Consider the following 8,780-nt stretch of genomic DNA (forward strand, 5'->3'; position numbering starts at 1 on the left):
AGCCACTGTTATAAACTATTTAAAAATCCTTATGGGTAATGTTTTTGCAGTGCCTAATAAAATTAAAGACAGGCATTTATATTATAAACTCTTCAGGATAGAATGGATTATTTTCTGTGGCCTCAAGCCTGTAAGGACTTGCACAAGAGTTCAATTTTATGTACTGTGTAGTTCCATTCACGTTAATAGGACTACTCCTAGTGCATAAAATAAGCACATTGTTAAGTCTTTACAGTACCTAGCACAATGGAACCTCAAGCAGGCTGAAGCCTATAGATGCTATGGAAAAATAAGTAATAGTGAACGAAAATCAGATCAGAACCCCAAATTCTGAAGTCCAGATCGAGACCCTCTCCACTAAATGAATAAATAATTATTTACTTGAAATAATTCAGTTAAATCAGTTTGACAATAACAGCAAGGAAATTTGAAGCCTAAAGGCTATCTTCATCATTCTTCTCTGTATAAGGCTTCACAATCCATCCCTAAATAATGGACGATCCTAAATTCCTTACATGACATTTCTAGCTGTGATGTAGGAAAGCACTTGTTTTACTTTAAAATGCTCTTTTAATGTGATCCAGGTTTGTCAGCAAAGTGTTCAACACATAATAAAGGAAAATACCAGATGACATTTGTTCCGTGCCCTATTTTTTTAAAAATTTTGGTTTTCCACTTAACTTGAAAACAGTAACACAACTTGCTATTCTGTTTGCATGGCTCTTTTATGATTAGCAATTTCAACTAAAATGCAAAAGCTTTTATTTGTTTGGGATGTTATTTTGTTTGCTGTTTTTGTTAATACAAATGTAAGGAACATGACCTGAATAGTTTAATGAGTATGATTTTCAGTATAATGTGTCTTACTTAGCTTTTAATTTTGTCCTTGTTTAAGAGATTTAAAGTTCCTTTGACACTACATATTTCTCCTTAAATGTGGTGGCAGTGGGGGGTATACTTCCTGTCAGTGCTGGAAAAACACCAAATAAAGATGTCCCAATAGAAATAATATAATTTTTCTAGAAAGGAGAACAAAGGATATTATATTTATGAGATATGCTGACACTCTCCTAAAATACTGTGCTTAAAAAGGTTACAACCAACTCCCACATATGTTTCAAAGGTGGGTGGGGAGTGAGAGACATAAAATAAATCAATGTCTTTATGATTTAGGAAAACTGATCAGTCTACGAGCAAAAAGAGAGAAAAAAAAGGAAGCCAAAGGCTGCATCTAGACTGGCATGATTTTGCACAAATACTTTTAACGCAAAAGTTTTTCCGTTAAAAGCATTTGCACAAGAGAGCGTCTATACTGGCATATGCCTTTGCGCAAAAGATTTGCTTTTGCACAAAAGCCTTTGTGCCAGTGTAGACGTTCTCTTGCGCAAGAAAGCTCCGGTGGCCATTTTAGCCATCGGGCTTTCTTGAGCAAGAAATTAACATGGCTGTCTACACTGGCCCTTTTGCGCAAGAATACTTGCGCAAGAAGGCTTATCCCTGAGTGGGAGCTTTGGAGTATTTGCGCAAGAACCATTGATTTTGTACATTACAAAGCCAGCGTTCTTGCGCAAATACTCGTGGCCAGTGTAGACAGGCGGCAAGATTTTGCGCAAAAGCAAATGCTTTTGCACAAAATCATGCCAGTCTAGACGCACCCAAAATGTTATAATTCCAGAAGACATGTGAAAAACCATTTTAAACAAAAATATAATAAGTTGGATACACTGACACTATAGCCTACATAGACAATGGATCAATCCTGTACACAGTGACCCAAGCTTAAACTGAAAGATATAATTTTGTACCTATTGTAATTTAATACATAGTCTTATTAGAAGGAGCCAGGGTTTAAAAAAATGTTTTTAAACCTCAATATACAGAGAGTTCCTAAACAATGAATCATCAGAGCTACTGCTCTGGAAAAATCTATAAACAAATTCAAGGTTACAGGTAATGTGGTCTCAAGACATTACTATGCAATCTTTCAGGTAGGGTAGGATTTATATTGTATATAATGGAGTGTGCTCTCTTTTATACGAAATATCTTGGCACTATGAAATTATCAAAAGGCTAAGAGATGCAACAGGCAAGATATAAATCCTTTCTTTGACTGGAATACTTTGTCTCTTAGCAAAACTGTATTTACTAGCAAATCTAGAAAACATGGGTAGCAGAACACTTTATCACAGGGTGCTGCTCTGAAAACTCGCCACTTGTAGGTAATCATCTATCTAGAAACAAATTTTGGGAGTGGGGAAACTATGTAGGCCCTTCCCAATTCCATACTGTCAAAAAAATTCAGTACTACAGGCAGTCCCCGAGTTACGCGGATCCGACTTATGTTGGATCCGCAGTTACGAACGGGGATTTCTCGCCCTGGAGAACTGGAGCAGCGGGACGCCTGGTCCCGCCGCCCGCCTTCTCCGGGGCGAGAAAAGCTGCTCCCCGTCTCCCTGGTCTGCTGGCGGAGCCAGCAGACCAGGGAGATGGGAGCAAAGTGGGGGAGCACCGGGGACCGTACCCGCGGCCGCTTCCAGATCAGCTGGAAGCGCCGCGAGTCCGGCCGGGTGCTCCGCCGCTCTGTTCAGCGTCTCCCTGGTCTGCAGACCAGGGAGACGCTGAACAAAGCGGCGGAGCACCCGGGGCCGGACCCGCGGCCGCTTCCAGATCAGGAAGACGCTGAACAGAGCGGCGGAGCACCCGGGGCCGGACCCGCGGCCGCTTCCAGATCTGGTTCAGCGTCTGATCTCTGTTCAGCGTCTTCCTGGTCTGCAAACCAGGGAGATGCTGAGCAGAGCGGCGGAGGACCCGGCCGGACCCGCGGCGCTTTCAGCTGATCTGGAAGCGGCCGCGAGTCCGCCCGGGTCCTCCGTGGCTTTGCTCAGCGTCTCCCTGGTCTACAGACCAGGGAGACGCTGAGCAAAGCCGCGGAGGACCTGGGCCGGACCGCGGCGCTGATCTGGAAGAGCCACGGTTCGGCCCGGGTCCTCTGCCGCTTTGCTCCACGTCTCCCTGGTCTTCTGGGGGGGGGGGGGGGAACGCAGCTAGTGCCCCCCCAGCAGACTAGGGAGACGTGGAGCAAAGCCGGGGGCCTGTGGCAGAGCAGGTGGGGCACTGCTGGTTGGTCCCGCAGCACCGCTCCTTGGCGCTACTGGACCAACCCGGCAACACCCCAGCTGCTCTGCCCCAGGAGTCCTGATTCAGCTGCTGATCAGTTTCAGCAGTGGCTGAATCAGAATGCCTGGGGCAGAGCAGCTGGGGTGCTGCTGGGTTGGTCCAGTAGCGCCAAGGAGCGGCCGCGCTACTGGACCAAGCCAGCAGCACCCGAGCTGCTCTGCCCCAGGCGTCCCAAAGTCAGCCGCTGCTGAAACTGACCAACGGCTGACTACAGGAAGCCCGAGGCAGAGTTGCTCTGCCCTGGGCTTCCTGGAATCAGCTGCCGATCAGTTTCAGCAGCAGCTGACTTGGGGACGCCTGGGGTTCTTACATTGAATCTGTATGTAAGTGGAACTGGTGTCCAGATTCAGCCGCTGTTGAAACTGATCAGTTTCAGCAGCGGCTGAATCTGGACGCCAGTTCCAACTTACATACAGATTCAACTTAAGAACAAACCTACAGTCCCTATCTTGTACGTAACCTGGGGACTGCCTGTACTTCAGCACATGTACTCTGGTAAGAGTATTTCAGTGCCACCCTGAGATATGAAAGCCATGTGCTAACTGAAGCGGGGAAAAACAATTAGCTTTATATTCCTCCCACCCATCCACTGTTCAAAAGAGACTGAAATATTACACTGGGACACTTGTCAACTTTTTCTGTGTGTGTTTTTCAATGACGAATTTAAAATTCCAGTTTCTGATAAACAATTTTTAAGAAGTTCACTGTGCTGTATCAGAAACTGGAAAACACACACAGAAAAAGTTGACAAGTGTCCCAGTGTAATATTTCAGTCTCTTTTGAACAGTGGATGGGTGGGAGGAATATAAAGCTAATTGTTTTTCCCCGCTTCAGTTAGCACATGGCTTTCATATCTCAGGGTGGCACTGAAATACTCTTACCAGAGTACATGTGCAGAAGTACAGGCAGTCCCCGGGTTACGTACAAGATAGGGACTGTAGGTTTGTTCTTAAGTTGAATCTGTATGTAAGTTCCTTCTGTTTAAACCAAATTCTTTCTGTTTAAACCAAAAAATTTGCCAAACCATGGGAGGTCAACATTGTAGCGAGTGGCTCTATTTTTCTTAAGGCAAATAAATGGAACAGCACTTGCAATGCTGCTTACTAATGTCTGACTGCTCTGACACAGCCTATGCCTAGCCAAGGCTTATCAGTTCCTTTCATTACAAAGTGTTAGTGTTACACAATTTTACTGTATTGGCACAAGGAAATAAGGTGATAAAGCATAAAAAACATGCATATGTTTAGCAGCATTAGCAGCACTTCCACTGCTTGCTGGTCTCTCAGAAGACATGTAGGGGCAACTTAGAGCTAACACAAAACTGGTGGCTGTAAATAAACTTTATGGGATTGCAGGAAATGTGGCCACACCCATGATAAGGGGACAAATGACTAACTAAAATCATGACAGACCATGGATATTGCTGGATCAGAGTGTGCCAGACTAGAAAGGGTGAGTCTGTACACAAAAAATAATGCAACTAAGTATAAAGGAAAGCTTGTAAGATTTCTTTTGAAATTTCCTTCTGTTTAAACACTTGTAACTATAATAGATAAATAATTTAATGTCCCTTTAAGAAAACTCACTCTTGGCAATACAACAGTTTTAAGCTATATCTATAATCACAGAGAACAGTAATTTTCGACCCTTTTCACAACACAGCCTTTATAACGATGTATTTATAGAAAATGAGTAGATGCTTCTTTTTCTGTGCATTCTAATAGCCATCAGCAGGTTCAAAATCATTGCTGAAAACAACTAAATACAAAAATTCAACTGAAATGTACAGTATTTATTCGATGCCACACAATTAGAAAGTTACCCATTAGAAATAAAACAGCTTTAAAAATGAACAGTGAAGTTATCCGTTGTCTCATAACCAGCCATTTTAAAATGGAAAAGAAAAAAAAAGTCAGTACAGATGTGCAGTAAATTACACTGTTATTCCAACATTCAAAATATATTTCTGTCTACAGATGCTGCCTCCTCCTCCTCCTCCTCCTCCTCCCTCCAGTGATGATTTTCTCTCAGCACTAGAAAACTCGCCTCATCTTCATGAAAACCAATGCGGACAGCAGCCTAGTCTGGGAGGCTCTTCAAGAACCGTTCTGCCCCTCAGCAATATGGATGGCAATATAGCTCTCAGAACGGTCAATAGTTCCTAGTCCTCTGTCGCTCCTACACGAAGGCTTTTAACGCGTGTTGATTTGTTCAGTGACTCATCTATGCCGGTGAACGGGACCCGGTTGCGCGGAGCGGCCCAGGGCGGGGGCTCGCGAAAGCTGACATGGTGTGACTGCCTCCGAGCGGATGCGAGTTCCAGGTCTCCGCTCCTCCGCAGCGCTAACCGCAACCAAGCGCTGCCTCCGGCTCGCCGCCACCGGGAGTCCAATGGCGGGGCAGGGGCAGGGGCAGGGACACGGCACCGCGGAGCACAGGCACCCAGCGAGCCGAGCGGCTTCAGGGAGGCCGGCGCCGCACGGAGCAAGGCAGCCACGCGCAGCGTGAGGCTGTGCGGGGCGACCCCAGCCCTTCCTCTCCCGCCGCTCAGCCGCGGGCTGGGTCTCCCAGCGAGAGCTCGGCAGCCTCCTCTCTTCCCGCGCCCTCCCCGGCCACCCCCAGGCGAGCCCCCGCCCCGCAGCCCGCCGCCCCTGGAGAAGGGGGCACAGCCCGCGGCTCCTGCCCGGGCACCCGGCTCCCCTCGGCGGGCAGGCGCGGAGCACTCACCGCGGCAGCGGCTCCTCCTCTCGCCGCCCGGCTGATGGTGGCCTCGCGGCTCCCCCAGCCCCTTCGCTCGGCGCGGAGCCGCCCCCAGCTGGAGGCTGCGGCTTGTCTTCTCCTCAGCGGCGGGCTCGGCCGGCCACTCACTTCCGGCGCGCAGGCCCCGCCGCTCCCTGCGCCACAGCCCGCCGCTCCCCCGCGCCCGGCCTGCAGCGAGGGGGAGGCGCCGCCGCCGCTGTGTGAGCGTGGGCGGGAGCCGCCCTCGGCCCGCGCCCGTCGGGGAGCGGCTCCAGACGCGCTTGCAGGCACCTCTGGGCCACCAGCCTCGGGCCAGTATCCCCCATCGAAAACGGAGATGAGCGTTTCCCCCCCCCCCCCCCGCGCTTCTGCCGCTGTGTGCCTGAGGGCCGTAGGAAGGAGCGTGTGCCCCTCCACTGCCCCTCAAAATAGGGCAGTGCTGTGTGCCGTGCTACTGCTCGTGCTGCTTACCAGGGCATCCGCCTTTCAGCTCTGCTGCTTGAGCTTCAGCCCCATTGCAGGGACCTGAATCACCATATCTAAGCTCTGATTTACCCCCCCCCCCCCCCAACTTAGGGCCTGAACATTTCCAGGCCTGAGTAAGGCAGACTGATGGGGGTGGGGAGGCAGAAGAGGAGCTTTTGCTGAGGGTGCATCTAGACTGCAGGGTTTTGGGGGAAAACGGCCGTTTTTCTGAAAAAACTTCACTTGTGTGCACACTGCTATTGTGTTCTTTCAAAAGAAAATCAAAAGAACACGGGTTTTTTTTCCTCACATTGGTAAACCTCATTCTACAAGCAAGAAAGCCTTTTCCAAAAGAGCTCTTTCAGAAAAAGGCAAGTGTGGACACAGAAGAGGGAGTTTTTTGGAAAAAAGAGGCCTCCAAGAAAAAGCATAGATGCCCTGGTGGCCGCTCTGTTCATAGTAATCACAGCTTAAATGGGAGATAGCGTCCATTCAGTGTGGTTACTAGCTTGCAGTCTAGATGTACCCTAGAGCTCAAGCTTAGTTTGAAAATGTAGGCATAGTCAGCCTTCAGGATAGGGGGCGAGGAGTCCTGTGGCACCTTATAGACTAACTGAAGTGTTGGAACATAAGCTTTCGTGGGCAAAGACCCACTTCGTCAGATGCATGGAGTGGAAATTTCCAGAGGCAGGTATAAATATGCAGGCCAGGATCAGGCTGGAGATGATGAGGTGGATCCAATCAAGGAGGATGAGGCCCACTTCTAGTAGCTGATCTGGAGGTGTGAATTCCAAGAGAGGAGAAGCTGCTTTTGTAGTTAGCTAGCCATTCACAGTCTTTGTTTAATCCAGAGTTGATTGTGTCCAACTTGAAGATGAACTGTAGCTCAGCAGTTTCTCTTTGAAGTCTGGTCCTGAAGTTTTTTTGCTGCAGGATGGCTACCTTTAGATCTGCAATTGTGTGTCCAGGAAGATTGAAGTGTTCCCCTACCGGTTTTTGTATGTTGCCATTCCTAATATCTGATTTGTGTCCATTGATTCTTTTACGTAGGGACTGTCCAGTTTGGCCGATGTATATTTTCTAGCCCTTCCCTAATAGTTTCTAACATATTGTTAAACTTTTTTTGACTGCTGTTGCACATTGAGAAGAAGTTTTCAGATAACTACTCATAATGACTTTTTCTGGTGTGGTAACAACTAACTAAGACCCATCATTTTGCACTTACGAGCACTGAAATTCATCTGCCATCTTGTTGCCAAATCACTCAGTTTTGTGAGATTCTTCTTTACTTGTCACAGGCTGCTTTGGACTGAACTGCTTTGGACTGGAATAATTCTGTATTACCAGCCTAAAGTCAGGTAAAATATTACCACTACAATTGTGCAGAATTTTGCACTCACTTTACACTGATGTAAGCACTACCCAAAGTATAGGATCTACATGTTCCTCTCCTTAGCTTTCATGTAACATGTAAAATTTCACTTTACATGACCCCAAAATAACTTTATTGTCTGCAAACCATTGTTATGAATTCTTCCCACTACGGTTGCCAGCTTTCTCTCTTTCACTCTTATTCATGTGCTCATTTTCACTGGTTTGGGGTAGGGGGTTGGGATGCTGAAGTGGCTGGGGACAACAACTAGGATGCAAATTCTGGGATGGGGCAGAGATTTTGGGCTTTGGATGGAGGAGGGGGTTCTGGGCTGGGGAGTGGAGCTGAGATGTTTGGGGTATGGGAGGAGGCTCTGGCCTAAGGCAGGAGTTTGGGGTGTGGCAGGGGGTACAGACTTTGGGCTGGGTATGTGGGTTCTGGGATGGAATCAGAAATGAGGGGTTCAGGATGGGAGAGGAGCTCCAAACCAGGGCAGAGGGTTGGGGTGCAGGGTGTGGACTCTGGAAGCAGTTTGGGTATGGGAGAGTTCTCAGGGCTGGGGCACGGCATTGAATGGCATACACTATGCCAGTTCTGGGAGGGAGTTTGGGTGCTGAAAGGGTCTCAAGGTTGGGGAAGGGACTTGGAGTTTGGGCTGGACTGCAGGGTGCAGACTCCAGCAGGGAATTTGGGTGTGGGAGTTGGGGCAGGAGTCTGGCATATGGGAGGAGATTCAGGCTCTGGGAAGAAGTTTGGGTGCAGGAGTGTGTTCACAGGGGGTTGGGATGTGGAAGAGAGTGAGGGGAGCAGGATCTGGGCAGCGCTTACCTTGGATGGCTCCCCGCAAACAGCAACATGTCCCTCAGCTCCTAATCAGAGGCGTGGCCAAGTGTTTCTGCAAAGTGTGTGCTGCCTCTGTGCCCCTGCAGCTCCCAATGGCTGTGGTTCCTGGCCAATGGGAGTGGCAGAGCCAGCGCATGGAGCCTTCCTGGCCATCCCTCTAGATCCTCAGCTGGCATAATTTACA

General features: G+C 48.3%; 1 protein-coding gene across 6 annotated transcripts in view; it reads right to left on the reverse strand.

The window, feature by feature from the left end:
• Nucleotides 1-6,410, reverse strand: part of RAPH1 (Ras association (RalGDS/AF-6) and pleckstrin homology domains 1) — a 173,929-nt gene extending 167,519 nt beyond the window's left edge. For 3 of the 6 annotated variants that reach the window (XM_089779800.1, XM_089779799.1, XM_075933801.2), the window contains exon 1: nucleotides 5,905-6,122. The gene's annotated coding sequence lies outside the window, so the exon portion shown is untranslated. Of the gene's footprint in view, nucleotides 1-5,904; nucleotides 6,124-6,387 lie in introns of those variants that run through there. The other 3 variants (XM_089779798.1, XM_075933805.2, XM_089779797.1) reach the window with 2 other exon arrangements.
• Nucleotides 6,411-8,780: the final 2,370 nt, after the last annotated feature.

The sequence above is a fragment of the Pelodiscus sinensis genome, chromosome 7, assembly GCF_052426305.1.
Source record: "Pelodiscus sinensis isolate ZL-2025 chromosome 7, ASM5242630v1, whole genome shotgun sequence".
NCBI lineage: Eukaryota > Metazoa > Chordata > Testudines > Trionychidae > Pelodiscus > Pelodiscus sinensis.